At 41.4% G+C, this 17,226-nt stretch overlaps 1 protein-coding gene across 3 annotated transcripts in view; it reads left to right on the forward strand.

Moving 5' to 3' along the window:
- NAMPT (nicotinamide phosphoribosyltransferase) overlaps positions 1–17,226 on the forward strand; it is a 401,813-nt gene that overhangs the window by 172,937 nt on the left and 211,650 nt on the right. The window lies entirely within an intron of this gene.

Genomic DNA, 17,226 nt, shown 5'->3' on the forward strand with positions numbered 1-17,226 from the left:
AAAAGAGAGTTGAACATTAGCTGGAGGAAGATCTGGGGTCAAGAGAGAATGTATCTTTTTTTTAAATAGGATAAATGACAGCATCTTTATATGGTAATACAAAAGTTCCAGTAAAGAAGAAAAACTGGTTTTAAGGAGAGGTAATAGTTTGTTCAAGGGTTAACCTTGAGTAGGTTAATGGGGATGGGATCTAGTTTATAGATTAGTGGTTGGGATTTACTAGGATCGATATATCCTCTTGATGAAGTTACTCTTTTATTCTAAAATATTCTCTTTATTTCTGATTTTTTTCCTTGTTCTCAAGTCTATCTTCTGAGGATTATCTAGCCACTCCAGTTTTCTTTTAATTAATGTTAGTATGATATATCATTTTCTATCCTTTTAGCCTCTAAATGCCATTATATTTAAAGTGCTTCTTGTAAACAGAATCAAGTTGGATCTAGCCTTCTTATCTAATCTGACAACCTATTTTAGTTGGAAAGTGTAACCATTTACATTTAATGTAACATCAATATAATTGAGTATAAATATACCATCTTGTAGTTTTATCAACTTGTCTTCTATGTTCTTTGTTTCTTTTCTCCCTTTTTTTCCTGTCTTCTTTTGGATTCAGCGTTTTTTTTTTTTTTGTTTTTTTTTTTTTAAAGATTTTATTTATTTATTTGACAGAGAGAGACAGCCAGCGAGAGAGGGAACACAAGCAGGGGGAGTGGGAGAGGAAGAAGCAGGCTCCTAGCAGAGGAGCCTGATGTGGGGCTCGATCCCGGAACGCCGGGATCACGCCCTGAGCCAAAGGCAGCCGCTTAACGACTGCGCCACCCAGGCGCCCCTCAGCGTTTTTAAATTATTTCATTTGTAGGCTTCTTAATTATACCTCTTTGGTTTTTTTGTTTTGTGTCATTTCCCTAGGCTTTAAAGTATATTTCTTTATCTTAACAAAGTCTACCATCAAATATTATGTGACTTCACATAGATGGTAAAAATCTTACAGAAGTAAACTCACATTCTTTTCTCATCCTTTCTTCAATTGTCATACATTTTACTTCTCCATGTGTATGAACTTAATATTTTATTTTTATTTGAGACAGTCTATTTTTTCAAGATATTTTTATAATGAGAAGCAATCTGTTATATTTGCTTATATGCTTAAAGTTTTTGTTGCTCCTTACACCTTGTAATCACCAATGATCTTCACCTCATTAAATCCAATAGTCAATTCTTCTTACTCCTTACTCTGGTGTTTTTTCTTCTTCTAAAGAACTTCCTTTACCATTTCTTATAGTACAAGTCTGTTGGTAATGAACTCTTTCTCTCTCTCTCTCTCTCTCTCTCTCTCTTTTGGTCTGAAATGTCTTTGATACAATTTTTTAAAGCAGTTTTTTTTTAAGACAATCTTTTTTTAAAAAATAAGATTCTGTTTGTTTGACAGAGAGAGAGAGCACAAGCAGGGGGAGTGGAAGGGATGCAGGACTTGATGCCAGGACCCTGAGACCATGACCTGAGCCAAAAGCAGTTGCTTAACCAACTGAGCCACCCAGGCACCCCTTAAAGCAACTTTTTTGAGGTATAATTGTCCTATAATGAACTGCACAAATTTACAGGGTATAATTTAATAAACTTTGAAATGTGTACACACCTGTGACATTATCACTACAACTAAAGTAATGAACATACCCATCACCCCCAAGAGTTTCTTATTTCTTTTTGTAACTTCTTTCCATTGCTCCTAGCCCCTGCTCCCCTAGGCAGGAACTGATTTACTTTCTGTTAGTACCAGTTAATTTGCATTTCGTGTTAGAATTTATGTAAATGGAATCATAATTATGTACTCATTTAAATCTGGCTTCTTTCGCTTAGCATAATTATTAGAGTTTCACTACTGTTGTCATGTATTGACAGTTTTATACCACAACTTGTTTATCTATTTATCCTATTAATGGACATATAGGTTGTTTCCAGGTTTCAGCTATTACAAATAAAGCTGCTGTGAACCATACTGTGTGCATGTCTTTGGAAATATGCCTTCATTTCTCTTGGGTTTTGCCTTAGTTTGGCCAGTGCAGAATTTTGGGTTGACACCTTTTTTCTTTCAGTAGCTTACAGATAGTATCTGACTTGCAAGTCTGAGGCAAGTCTGCTGAAATCTTACCTTTGTTTCTATATATGTAATGTGTCCTTTTTCCTCTGGTTGATTACCCCCCCCCCTTTTTTTGTAGGGTTTCAGCCTTTGATTATGACATGCTTGTGTGGTTTTTCTTTATTAAGCTTTTCTTTATGTGGTTTTTCTTTATTAAGCTTCTTAGAACTGTGAGGTTTTAGTTTACAGCAAGTTTAGAAATTTTTTGTCTACTGGGTCTTCAAATATTTTTTAATTTCTTCCCATCTCCTCTCCTTCCAGGAGTCCAATCACATGTATATAGTAGGCTGTTCAGTTTTTTTCCCACAGGTCATTTATGCTCTGTTTGTTTGTTTTTTTCCTCTGGTGTGTTTAGTTTGAGTAGTTTCTAATACTATGTCTTCAAATTCACTTATTTTTCGTCTACAGTGTCTAATCTATTATTACTACCATCCGGGGTGTTTTTTATTTCAGGTATTTTTATTTCTATAATTTCAACATGGGTCTTTTAAAATATCTTCCTTTTCTCTCATCATGTGCATGTTCTGCTTTTGTTCTTGAGCATATGGAGTATATTTATAATAGCGGTTTAGTTTCATTGTGAGCTAATTGTATATCTGTCATTTTTTAGTCTATTGACAGCTTTTGTCTTTTTTCTGTTTGTAGGCCACATTTTCCAGCTTCTTTGTATCCCTGGTATTTTTTTATTGGATGCCTGACATTGTGAATTTTACATTATTGGGTGCCAGATTTAAAGTATTGCTTTTAATATCTTTGGGCTTTGTTCTGGGACATGTTGAGTTACTTGGAATCATTTTGACCCTTTCAAGGCTTATACTTCAGGGCTAATTTAACCCCACTGCTAAGGCAGTACCCTTCTGAGCACATTACCAAATGTCCTACATATTAGGAAATCTTTCTACTCTGGCTAGTGCTAATACAAATTATAATCAATTTGGTGTGACCCCTAGAGATTTGTTCCACTTACTCTTTTCCTGTGGTTCTTGCCAAGCTTTGGATAGTTTACTCATACAAATGTGCAGTACTTGGTCCAAGACTCAAAGGGACTTCTCTGTAGATCATCACAGTTCTTGCTCTGCATCTCCCTCCTGTTATTTTTCTAGCTGTCTTGGCCTCCCAAAACTCCAGTGTCTCCTTAACTCAGAACGACTATTAGGCTCTTATTGTGATTCCATTCCTGGCACTATGGCCTACAAAGTTCTCTGGACAGTAAACTGGGGCAATAATAAGGCTCATTTTATTTGTTTCCCTTCTCTTGGACATCACTATTCTGTGCTGCCTGTTGTTAAATGCCTGAAGGCTGCTCTTTCATACATTTTATTTCATTTTCATGTGATTTAAGAAAAAATGTTAAGTCCAAACCTGTTACCCCATATGGCTGGTAACTGAAAGTTGAGTGCTTGACCTTTTCTAGGAGTGAGGACAGTTCATCTGCAGTAATAGAAGAGAAAGTGAAATGTATGGGCACAGATGCATATAGGTAGAGAAATGTGGTAGCGGCAGTTTAGAATTTTTGTTTTTATTGCTTGTATTTTCTCAAGTGAAATAAGTTACAAAATTACTGGCTTAGAGCAGGGGTAGGAAAAGAGGTGTGCGAGGTTTGGTGGAGAGAAAGTGTGATGTAGTCACCTAGGAGAGTGGGAGAGAGTGATTAAACTAGATAATGGAATCTGGTTGCTGTTCAGGATAGTCTTCTTGAACTGCTGATCATGAATTTCATGTCAGAGCTTTAGTTTTGTTTTTCTCCAGACATGTTTAGCTGTGCAGTACAAGTCCATAGTGGTTGGGTTGAACCACTTTGTAGTTTTATGGAGTGTCAGAAAAATTCTTCTGTTCTTTTCTTTTTTATGATTTATTTATTTATTTATTTATGTATTTGAGGGAGAGAGAGGAAGAGAGAGAGAGAGCACACACATGAGTGGGGGAAGGGACAGAGGGAGAGAGGGAGAAAATCCTTCAGGAGACTCCCCAGTGAGTGCAGAGCCTAATGCAGGGCTCGATCGCAGGATCCTGAGATCATGACCTGAGCTGAAACCAAGAGTTGGCCACTCAGCCAGCTGAGCCACTCAGGTGTCCCCAGAAAATTGTTTCTTTGAAAAAACATTATTATTTTCTAAAATAGGGCAAAACTGGGTCTAATGTCCTTCTTTGTCATGTGGCTACCCAGGGATTATGTAGGGGAACAAATTTAGTTCAGCTCACAGTTAACCATTGATTCAAGGTACCAGGTAATATGTGAAGGTGCATAATGTAGTTTTTTGTCCAGCAGGGATGTACATAATTACTGCCTAGTGGAACACATAGTTTATGATCCTTGTTGAATGTTAACCAGGTTATACCTCATCTAGCAATCCTGTACTCAGCTTCTTAAGTGCTTTTTGAACTGGCTATAACTTCTTCCTGATTCACTCATTAACTAATTAACTGAATAAAATATTTGATCTGCATTCATTTAATATTTTCAGCAGGGTCTGGTTTTAAAAAATTATGCTTTAACACAAGGATGCACAACAAAATGAGAGAGAGAGAGGCAAGGGAGCTGAGGCTGTATGCAAGGGAGTAAATATAACGAATGACCATAGAATTGGATCTGGGAAAGGAGGTACATGAGGATAAGAGGGGAGTAAAGGTCAGTGAAAAGGTGGAAAAAACAATGCATTGTAGGTTGGGTGTGGTAGAAGATTCTTGGAGGCCGGGTACTAAAGGAAGTAAGCTAGAGAGATAGATAGTAATGACTGGAAATTGATATAAGATTGTAGTTGTTGGTAAAAATAAAATTTATAGTATGATTTTTGGAAGAGATGAGGTCAAGGAGCTGAGGAGTCAGCTGGGAGAATTGCTTACAACAACATCAAGAACCATAGCAGGAGTACAAGAATATATTAGGGAGGGTGACAATGACTCAGGAGTAAAGTCTTCAAAGAATGATGGACTGTAACCAGTGGGTTGATACGTGACTGTCACAAGGTAGGGAAATAGGTAGTATAATATAATGACATAACATCAAAGCCAGATGCATTTAGAGAAGAGGGAAGGGAATAGTCGAGAACGAGCAAAGAGGAATAAGGAGGACCCCAAAGCCCCTCTCCCTCAGACCTACTGGCCAGGGAGATGTAGAAGAGAAAGCAGCTCCTTCTGAGAAAGCTACATAAGCAGCTTTATCCAAAGTTTATCCTCAGGGGAGAGTCAACTTTCAGTGAGGGAAAGAAAATGAAAATACTCAGAGACGTTGAGGATGTAGGCAGTTTTGCTGCTGCTGGATAGTAAGTTCCAAACAGCACATTGAAGCTGTTTCAGAAGGTGAGGAACGGTGGGAGATGAGGTCAAAAAAGGGGATGTGTAGGCTCATGTGAGTATTAGAGTAAGGGAGGTGGGGAAGAACAAGGAGACCTGGAATTTGTAAGGAAACACACACATAGCTAAAAGGCAGAGTGAAAATAGCCTTGATGGTAATGACAAGGTGAGGGTGGGGAGGTCTTGCTAGGAACACACAAAGCCGTAGGATCTCACTTGAACTCCTGCTTAATCCTAAAAGGCAAGCAGAAGACCACTTGTACTCCAGCAAGAGGCTCACTCTGTGTGTGGAAACATAATTTTGGGAGCACGTGCATACCAGTAGGAAATAGTTAATAATAATGTAGAGAGGAAATATGGTGACTGGTTATTGAGGGTTTGCATAGCAGCCCAGAGAGTTTTAGGCTTTGAATGTCAGCATGGGAATCCATTGGAGAGGTTTATGGAATTAGGGTAGTAAAAAGATGAAATCTGAATTTAGAAATATTGGTTTAGTAGTAAGGAGGGGATTGAAGCTGGAGGGTGAGTGAGACCAAATGGGTCCAGTAATACAAGGGTGAGGTAGTGATGAAGCTAAGGACAAGGGGGCAGTCATAGAGAAAGGAGTGGATCCAGAGACCTCTTGAGAGAATCTGTTGGACATTGAGGCAGTTATATTCTGATTATTAAGAAAAAAGGGGGCATCAGTGATGATTCTGAGGCTTCGATTTTGGGTGGTAGAGGGTGGTAACATTCATAGGTGACAGTAAGAGTCTAAGTGGATACCTTTTGCTGCCAGTTAGAGATCTGAGACCAGCTTTAACCAGGAGTAGCTGCCAGGCTGTGCTTCCTAGATTCTAAAGGGATAATAGGAATATTTAATTTAATATAACCCCCACCCCCACCTGGAGCTGCACTGAAAGCAGTCTTTCACGTTCTAGTGTTTTCCCTTTCTTTTCCTTGGGGCTAGGTTAAACAATCTCCTGTTATGTTCTTGTTTTTCTTTTTGATTTTGATTTTGAGCAAAAGGACACATTCAGGGAACATTTGGTAGCTGCAGAACCTCAACTTTTGCAGGGTTTGGGGCAGGATCACAAATTAGATTCCAGTAGGCACAAATGGCCACTCAGCGTGGACAGGCATCCTTGACTCTCGTGACTGCTCCCAAGTCACCTTTCCTGTCCACAGACTTAACTTGGCAGGCTGCCTGTGGGTCAGGAGGGACTTCCAGGCAACCATGTTCCTTTTTCAGCTCTGCAGCACACCAGTCAATTGGGAGGGGGGTTGGGAATGAGGGGGAAAAGGGATTGTAGGAGAGACTGCATTGAGGGGAAATGGTATTGGGCATAAGAAGGCAATTAGAAGAAAAGAAAAAAATGTGTGAAATGCTCATAATTAAATAAGAAAAGTCCTAAATTCTAATACCACAAGGCCTTGAAAAGTTAGTTTGCTTCTCCCTAGCACAGCCTTCCTCTTTGGTTTCCTGTTGGACTTTCCCTCCTCCATGCATGCCTTATATCATGTTCATGGCTTAGGAAGAAGAAAGGTACTGACTGCTTCCCTTAAATCCAGTTGGCTGGTAGTTCTCAACTTGCATGACAACTAATTCATAGTGAGCACTTGGAACGCTATATGAAGATAGATTTTCTAAGTCCAAGTCTGGGTGCAGCAGGCAGGAATGCTGGAATCAGTGAGTGATGTCTGCCATGGACATGGGAAGATCTGTTAGGGACTCCGATGCCATACTTGGGCTTTAGACAATTTTTCTAAGCGGAGCACCCCTCTCCTTTCCAGTTCCGTTGCCTTCATAGCTTCTATCTTTGTTGCCCCCATCCCTTTCTGCCCTTCAGAAGACTTTATTGTGACTCCAGTTATTGAGTTCATGAAGAATCAGTATGTGTTCTTCAAGTACCTTCTCGCTGACTTCTCAAAACATCTGAACCCCCTGAGGAGTGCTCAGGTTTTACCCTCCCACAAGCAGAGTGCATGATTTTGAGCTCTGACCATTTGGCTTCAGTGTTGAAGCAGCAGGGAGCCAATGGGAAAGGGGAGGCAGCCAGTCTTCAAAACGTTACCCAAACGTAGGATGGCCCAACGGGAAGGGCAAGCAATTCAAATCCCCTTGTCCTAGAGGATTCTGGGACCTTCGCTCTTTCCAAGCTGGGGTTGGTACCAGAGGCGTCCCACGTGGTGAGCCGACAGTGAGATCTGTCAGGCTGCAGCAGGTTCTTAGCTAGCTAGTGACAAGATGTCACAGTTCAGCTCTGGGGAAAAGTGAGTCCCAGTAAAGCGGGATGGAAATGTTGAGCATGATTTTGGTCCCAGCAGGGACTGGAATGATACCCAGAAACACCAATTGGGAGAACATGGGGAGAAGGGAAAATGTCGCTCTCTGGGAACGGGAGTGTGCCGGATAAATTGTACGTTCAGGTGGCAAAATTAATTATTGCTCTCCTACCAGCTGATAAGAACTGAGCTCCTAATGTTACATGTCAGCTGTATCTCAATTTTGAAAGAAGACGTCTATCTCTAGGCAGCATTTCTGAAGTTGAGAACAGGTTGAACTAAGGGCAAGGCTGAGGTTCAACCAGTCTGTACTAGCCTGGCTCTCCAGCACCCCCACCCATCCCTTCTCTGGGACTCCTCTCCCAGCCTCCCTAGTATCCAGCAACTAAAAGGGTACAAGTCTACACAACGGTGGGGTATGGTCAATGCTTATTTGTTTTGTGCAGAATCTAAGAAGTGATCCGATTGAAGGACAACCCATCTCACATAGAAGTAGCCATCTCAGTCTCTCAAGATCATTGCGTACTGGCTCAGGACTCACCTAAAGAAAAGAGATTTCATTTACCCGCTTGTGTTTACTCTTTCTTCTAGTTTAGTGGGTGTCTCCTCAGTGTCCAGGTTATATCTATGTTTGTAAATCCATCTCATTACTTTTAAGGGATATTTTATAAGTTGAAATTAATCTTATGGGACTCTATAGCTTTTAGGGCAATTTCTCTTCCCATTAAAATATAAGGACCATACTCTAGTTTTCATTTTATGGAGTCAAAAGCATACAGATGTAAACAGTGTTTATGATTTCAGCACTTCTTTATTATTCCATGAATTCTTGGAAAATTATAAAATGCCTTCTGTATGGCAGGGAAGAGAGGCATTATATAGGGGAAGGCATCCTTCTATTGATGTATTCACTTGTGACAGCCAGCACTGTGTGTGCTTGTATTAGCCAAAAGAATATTGATTCCTGCTTCATCAATCCTCTCTCTATAGTCTATGGGACCTGAAATTTCTCAGTTAGGCCACAAGGTGGCAGATTAATTGCAGGAGAAAAAAAATTCATACAAAAGCAATAGAGAAATTTCTTCAACTAAAGTGAAATAAAGAAATATCTTGTCCCTACCTTATCCGTTCCTGGGTGATAGATCTTTCTGATCAGAAGTCATGCTTGAGGGGTGCCTGGGGGGCTCAGTTGATTAAGCATCTGCCTTTGGCTCAGGTCATGATCCTGGAAACCTGGCACGTTCTTGGTAAAAGAAAATATGAGAAATGGAAATGCATTTTCATTAAGGTAAAAGAAAATGATTTTGTCCTGAGCTGAGGCTGGTTATTTCAGAATACAAACAAAGAAAAACAAAGGACAAAATCTGAATGTAAAAAAGAAACGTACAGAGTTTATGGAAAAGGAATCTTTGGACAGAAATTTTAATGTGTGGTCAAGCTGGCTACGATTAGAAGAAATTAAGCCAAATGAATTTTAACATCAGAAGTAAGCTGGCGCAAAATTAGAATTTGGTTTTCAGAAGACAACACGGTGTGTAATACAATGATTGGACAACTCTATACCACAAGTATGCTAATCTGTCACCATCAACAGTGCTGCAACACCGTTGACTACATTCCCAGTGCTGTACCTTTCATCCCTGTGACTTACATGTTCCATACTGGAAGGCCGTACCCCCTAACATGGGATTGTCCTGGAGAATGTTCTGTATGCACTTGAAAAGAATGTGTATTTTGGTTTTTTTGGAAGGAGTGTTTCTATCTATCTGTCTGTCTGTCTGCCTGTCTATTAAGTCCATCTGGTCTAATGTACCATTTAAAGCCACTGTTCCCCTGTTGATTTTCTGACTGGATGATCTATCCATTGATGTAAGTGGGGTGCTGAAGTCCCCTATTGTAGTATTACTGTCAATTTCTTTATGTCTGCTAATATGTTCTTTATGCATTTAGATGCTCTGATGCTGAACATACAGACATTTACATTTTTTATATCTTCTTGTTGGATGGATCCGTTTATCATTATGTAATGCCCTTTCTTGTCTCTTGTTATCTTTGTTTTTAAGTCTACTTTGTCTGATACAAGTAAGCATTACTACTCTGGCTTTTTTTTTTTTTTTTTCCCCAGTTCTGTTTGCACGGAATAAAATTTTTCCTTCCCTTCACTTTCAGTCTGTGTGTGTCTTTAGGTCTAAAGTGAACCTCTTACAGGCAACAGACAGATGGGTCTTGTTTTTATATCCATTCTGTTGCCCTCCGTCTTTTGATTGGAGCATTCAGACCATCCATTTACATTTAAACTAATTATTGATAGGTATATACTTATTGCCACCTTGCTAATTGTTTTGTAGCTGTTTTTTGTAGTTCTCTGTACCTTTCTTCTTCTCTTGTTCTTTTCCTTGTGGTTGATGACTTTCTCTAGTGTTATATTTGGTTTTCTTTCTCTTTATGTTCTGTATACGTAATACGGGTTTCTGGTTTGTGGTTACCGTGAGGTTCGTATATAACGTACTAAGTATAGAGCAGCTGATATTAATTTGATGGTCACTTAACTTTAAACGCATTCTAAAAGAACTTCATTTTTGCCCCCTCTATATTTCATGTAAATGTTGTCATATTTTATATCTTTTTATTTTGTGAGTTCTCTTCACTGAGTTTTTAGATACCACCTATTTTACTGCTTTGGTCTTTTAACCTTCAAAGTTGCTTTATAAGTGATTGCTCTGCTGCCTTCACTGTATGCTTGCTTTTACTCATGAAATTTTTTCCTTTTACCATTTTTTCACTTCCAATTATTGCCTTTTCTTTGCCACCTAAAGAAGTCCCTTTAACATTTCTTGCCAGACTGGTTTAGTGGTGACGAACCCCTTTACCTTTTGTTTTTCTGGGTAACACTTCATCTTTCCTTCCATTCTGAATGATAAACTTGCCAGGAAAAGTATTCCTCAATGTAGGTTTTTCTTTTTCTTTCAGCACTTTGAATACATGATGCCACTCCCTCTGGCCTGCAATGTTTCTGCTGAAAAATAAGCTAATAGACTTAGGGGTTTTGTACATAAGTAGTTCCTTTGTTTTGCTGCTGTTAAAATGTTCTGTTTATCTTTAATCTGTGACATTTTAATTCTATTGTATTGTATTATGGACCCCCTTGGGTTCATCTTGTTTGGAGCTCTCTATGCTTTCTAAACCTAGATGTCTGCTTCTTTCCCCAGACTAGGGAACTTCTCAACTATTCTTTCTTTTTTTTTTTTTTTAAGATTTTATTTATTCATTTGAGAGAGAGAGAAAGACAGAGCACAAGCAGGGGGAGAGTCAGGGGGAGGGGCAGAAGGAGAGGGAGAAGCAGACTCCCCACTAAGCTGGGAGCCCAATGCGGGGCTTGATTGCAGGACCTGGAGATCATGACCTGAGCTGAAAGCACACGCTTAACCATCTGAGCTACCTGGGTGCCCCTCAACTATCTTCCCTTCCCTTCCCTCCCTTCCCCTCCCCCCCCCTTTTTAAGATTTCATTTAGTTGTTTGTCAGAGAGACAGTACAAGCAGGGGGAGAGGCAGGCAGAGGGAGAAGCAGGTCCCCACCAAGCAAGGAGCCTGATGTGGGACTTGATCCTAGAACCGAAGGCAGCTGCCTAACCGGCTGAGCCACCCAGGCATCCCTCAACTCTTAGTTCTTAAAATAAATTCTCTGCTCCTTTCTCTCTTTTCCCCCAGGGGCCCCCTATAATTTAAGTGTTTGCTTGATGTTGTCCAAGATATCCTTTAGCCTGTCCTCATTTGTTTATTCATTTTTCTTTTTCCTGTTTAGCTTTCCATTTTCTGTCTTCCACGTCACCGATCTGTTCTTCTGCACACTCTGATCTATTGTCGATTCCCTCTAGTAGTTCATTTTCATTTCAATATTGTATTCTGCAACTCTAATTGGTTCTTTTTTAGATTTTCAGTCTCTTTGGTGAAATTCTCACTGGGTTCATCCACTCCTTTCTCTAGTCCAGTTGCATCTTTATGACTATTACTTTGAAGTCTTTATCAGGTAGATTATTCTATTTTTTTTTAATTCTTTTTCTGAGGTTTTGTCTTTTTCTTTCATTTGGATCATATTCCTCTGTCTCCTGTGTAGACTATGTGTGCCTGGTGATTTTGACTGGCTAGCTGGTGCTGTGGCCAGCTTGGGCTAGGGGTCCCAAAGCACTCTGTGCTGTAGCAGCCCTGGTGGGCTAGCCAGAGCTAAAGTGGGTATGGGCTGGGGTGGTCCTGGGACTGTCTGGGTAGAGGGCACTTTAGTAGGACAGCTGAAGCTGAAGTGGGTGCAAACGAGGGTGTCCACAGGTGTTCCATGCAGGGGTGCCCGAGCAGCCAAGGTGGGCACGGGGCTGGGGAATCCTGGGATGCTCCGTGCATGGGATCATCTGACCAGTCCTCTGGAGCCAAAGCAAATGGGGGCTTGGAGATCCCCAGGGCACTCTGCACCTAAGCTACCCTGATGAGTTGTCTGGAGCCAAAGTGGTACAGGCCTGGAGTGCTTCGGGGCTCTTTCTGCCTCTGTCACTTCAGAGAGGAGGCTACAGCTGTAGTGAGGGCTGACCAGAGGTGTCTTGGTGTGTGCTGCTCCAGGGCCACCTTGATAGGGTCACTGGAGTTGGTGTGGGCTAGAGGTCTGGAGCTGCTCAGATGGTAGGCTGGCTAGGATGCCAGGACCCTCATTCCATCTGCACTGTCAAGGTGGAGGGGGAACATAAGCCATGATGCTTGTCAGCCTCTCCAACCCAGAAAGAGCCCCCCACTTTTTGGCACAATTTAGGGCTGGATCCTTCATATTCTAGTTGGCCTTTTAACCCACGGCAATTTTTCTGTGTCCTAGAGCAGAGGAATCAGCTCACAGTCCCTCAGGTCTATCCCTCTGCAGTGCAGTTTGCCACATGGGGTGAGGGAGCTGGGAGTTCTGTTTGTTACTGTGTCTCTGTCTCTATTGCTCTTCTTTATGTGGTCTCTGTATCTTTTGTTGTACGGATGCTTTCAGTCAGCCCTCAGTTCTTCAGGAAGAATTGCTCTATGAATAGGTATAGATTTGGTGTGTCTGTGAAGAAAGTGAGTTCACGGTCTTCCTATGTTACCATCTAGGACCTTTCCTTTTCCAACTCTTGAAAAGTGTTGTGGAGTCCATTGCCAAGACAATAGCTGCCCAACAAAAATCCTTAGACCCTGGCCGAAGTTGTCGATAATAACAGTGCTAATTATCTCTCAGCTGAGTGAGGATTGCCTCTGCTCTGCTAACATCAACTATTACACCTGGTTTAGCACTCTGGGGAAGTTGAAACGCAGTTACATAAGATCACTGAGCAAACCATTTGGTATAAAAATGACTCCTTCAGTGGCAGCTCCTTTGACTTACTTGATTTTGATTGTTTTGGGTCTTGGGGACCATGGCTCCAAAGGGTATTTCAAACATTGAAAGTTATCCTACTTATAATAATCATAGTAGTCTCCCTAGCACATGGTACTCTCTCAAAGGTTTTCAGTACATCTTCACAGTTACTAACCACCCAGCAAATGCTCTCCCTAAGGCTGGACGATCAGAAAAGGAATGAAGAGAATGATCAACCTAAAAAATTGTGAACATGAAGTCATGGTCTGTGAATGGCACAGAGATTAAGCAAAACAAAAGAACGACGACAAAAGGCCGTGACCTGTGCGTACCACACAGAAGATTTAAAGAAAATACGGAGTACTTCAGGGAGTGCTGTTAATGCCTTAAAATTTTTTCATATCTCTCAGTTTAGCTGAGAATCTAGTCAAAAGAGGAAACTGTTAAAAAAGAGACTACAGGCCCAAAATGGAGTCCCTTATGCCAAGCTTTACTCAGCAAATTGGAAATTCAGCCTCTCCCGGAATGTGACCTTTAACCGACCAATCCAGAATTACCTGATCAGCACTAGGGAGGAAATTCACCCAATACACCCTTTCCACCCCCCTTAGGAGGAAGGTGCTTGAAACCATGCACTCTAATAAACTTTTCCCAACCCCTTTCTGCCTTTAAAAACTTTCCCTTTCTACAGCTCTTCAGAGCTCTTTTCTGTTGGCTAGATGGGAGGCTGCCCAATTTATGAATCATCGAATAAAGCCAATTAGGTCTTCAAATTTACTCAGTTGAATTTCTTTAACACCCAGATCAAGTCATGTTGGGACTGAGCTTTTGCACCGCAGAAAGGCAAGTCCTCGGCAAACTTGAGAGTGGGCCAGCTGGAAAGATGAGCTCACAGCTTCCCAACCGTAATAGAGACACCATGGGAGGTCCCTCCCACCTCAAACTGCCGCAAAATTCTGCTGATTCATCCTCAGACAGGGGAATTCTTAACAGAGGAGGGGGATGGGTTCACTGGAAACACCCTAGACTGTGTGATACAGACAGGAAGCTGGGCCCAGCAGAGCTCCAGGACTGTGGCCTGAATGCAGGCTTTGTTCAGGTGAGAGGACTCTGGTGCCGTTTAGCTCTGAAATCGAGATAAAGAACTGAGGGGTGAACCCACTGGTCTTGCTACATTTTGCTGTATTCATTCCCATTGATAAACCTATTTTATCAAGTAGGCTATTACTTTGAGAAGAAAGAGATTCCTGTGGGTTAACTGTAAATTTAGTTTAGGGCTTCTTAGTAGGGTCCAGAGGAAAAACAACACCTAGCTATTGAAAATGTGGATTTCCCCCTCGCAAGCTGGTTGACTCTCTGGGGATTTCCACCTCAGAAGCTGCTTCCCTGGAGAACTTTAGCCTGGGGAGGGAGGTGCCCCTCACCGCACAGCATGACACATGTGAAAACATTGGGTAGTATTTCTTGGTTTTATTTTTCTCCAGGAAGAAAGCCTGAATTAGAGATTTGTGGTGGGAAGATGGAGCTGATGATTCCCAGCAATTTAAAGCACCACTCAGCACCAGCTAACTGGTGGTTATCAGCTTTTCCTCGCAACTGTCTGTCCTTCAGGATTCAACTTCCTTCTTCTCTTCTGAGTGTGGGCTCGTCCCTTTCGTGGACTATGAGTCAGTGAGGTCAGGCTCTTTCTTGAGCAGTGTCCCCCAGTGGCTAAAGTAGAATTAGCTCAGTACGCATTTGTGAAATGAGCAGAGCAGGTGAATGAATGAGTTAATGAGTGAATTCCTGCCCTTATCGTGCTCTCTCAAAATTGCTCATTTTCTTGTCTGTCTTGCTAACTCATCTGAACATTGTCTTAGGGCAGAAGCTGTTTGCCTTGTTCACCAGTGCCAAGGGTAGTGCCTGACCAAAGTATTTAAAATATGGAAAGGAGGAAGGGACAGGGGAATCCCGTTCCTCTAAAGGTTTGTCTCACAGTTGGGGAGGTCAGATGAACACGTAGGGAATAATCTGAGAACCATAAGCAGCTAAGCTGATAGCTGTGACATTCAGAGAGCACAAGATGCCCTGAGGGGATACGACACAACTTGGAGAGGGACTATCCGGGGACTGGGAGGACCAGAAAGCTCTGCCCCAGAAGAACCAGCCAGGGGGACAGACTACGTGAGCAGAGTTTGGTGCGGACAGCATTGGGAGTTTGGAAATTTCTGAAAGGAATGCAAGTGTTGCTGATTGCTGATCAAAGGCGATTGGCTTTAGGTTACAGACACCAAATGACTGAGTGAGAGCCCTAGGACCCTTTTTTCCAGCCTCATTGCCTGGAGCTGGGCTACGGTGAAAGCAGGTGGAATTAGGCCCCCCAGACAAGTCTGTCTTAACAGGCAGGACAACAATAGTCACAACTTTTTTGTTAAACCCACTCCCCACTCTCTAATCTTTAGGCACTTGACGAGAGCTTTGCGTGAAAGGTTCGCTCAGAACAGATGTAACAGTATGTATGTGGCAGGAGAATCCACTAGACTTCTCTTGGATCAGAATCCCTTGTTAAGTGATAGAATACAAACCCAAAGGGAACCCTAGGCCTGGAATGCTCTTCAGAGAAAGTTAGGCTACTGTACCCATTAATTTGCTGTTCCTAAATCAAGCTAGTGAGGGGATGTCTAGTCAATTCATATATACTTAAGTTTCACTAATGAAACCATATTTCTGATTCCCTTGTTGTTGACCACCTCTCCTCCTGGTGTGTATTTACACGGAGAATATTGGAGAGCTAACCTCAAATGCTAATCCCCTTGCAAAGTTTATTTCTGATTAGGGCTCTTTAAATGATAATTAACCATCTCTCAGATTTGAATTAGAACTAACGTACCCACCTATATGTGACACAACGCATATCCTAAAGTATTTAAAAGTAATTTACAGACAGCATAACACAGAATTATGATAATTTCCAAGCTCAGAGAGACTTGGCGTTATCGTACGTTGCGGACGGGGTCTTCTCGGGCAATAAGAAGAGAATGGCACCTGAGTGCAGAGGCTCCAAAACCTGATTCAGCCTCAGATGTATCAGGAATCTCCTGTTTCACAGCCATCATCCTCTTAGTTCCTGCCCTATCATCTTATGTCCTGAATTATTTTAATAGCTCCCTAACCAAACCCCCAGCCTCACATACTTCTCTCATCACTCTCCTCTCTCCCTGCGTCAGATCCATTCTCTTCGTAATCATCAGTGCATTCTCTCTGAAACACAACCTACTATGAAACTTGGTGGTTTAAAACGTTGTCAGTGGCTTACCCACTCTCTACCGAGTGAACTCCAAACCTCTTACCTGCTTAGCTTCGCTTCAGCGCCCTCTGTAATTTACCCTTTGAAGAGTCACCTCCTGCCACCTCCTGCTTTGCTTTTGGCACTGGGATTAATGTAGAATGCTTTAGGGTTGCTGTCCTGCCTGCTTTATCTTGTTCATGTCTCAGTACCTTTGCTTCAGATGTTCTGTCTTCTTCCCATTCACCCAACCCCATGTAACCTGCCCCTCCTTATCCTGTGACAGCTTCTCAGGGTATAAGAGTAATATACGGAAATCAGTTGCACATAAATGACCACTGGAACATTGAGAATTGAATTAATTGTGACAGAATTGTTTATAATAGCATCAAAAAACCTAAAGTGCTTAGCGATAAGTTTAACAAAATATAGTTGATCCTTGGACAGCGTGGTTTTGAGCTGCACAGGTCTACTTAAATGCGGAACTTTGTTGATAAGTACAGTACTGTAAATGTATTTTATCTTCCTTATGATTTTCCTAACCTTTTCTCCAGTTCAGTGTAAGAATACAGTATATAATACATACGGCATACCACACGTGTGCTAATCAACTGCTTATGTTACCAGTAAGGCTACTCTAGTCAACAGGAGGCTGTTAGTAGCTAAGTTTGGGCGAAGTCAAAAGTTATGCATTTATTTTGGCACTCCTCACCCCCACATTGTTCAAGGACCAACTGTATATGCAAGTCTTACATGTTAGTAATTAAACAACTTTGATAAGAAAAAAAAACACAACTAAATGCAGAGAGATCCTATGGTCATGAATTAGAAGACCCAATATTGTTAAGATGTATTTCTCCCAAATTGAGCTATAGATTGCAGTCCCAGTCAAAATCCCAGCAGGT

Source organism: Ursus arctos, unplaced genomic scaffold (genome assembly GCF_023065955.2).
Source record: "Ursus arctos isolate Adak ecotype North America unplaced genomic scaffold, UrsArc2.0 scaffold_3, whole genome shotgun sequence".
Taxonomy (NCBI): domain Eukaryota; kingdom Metazoa; phylum Chordata; class Mammalia; order Carnivora; family Ursidae; genus Ursus; species Ursus arctos.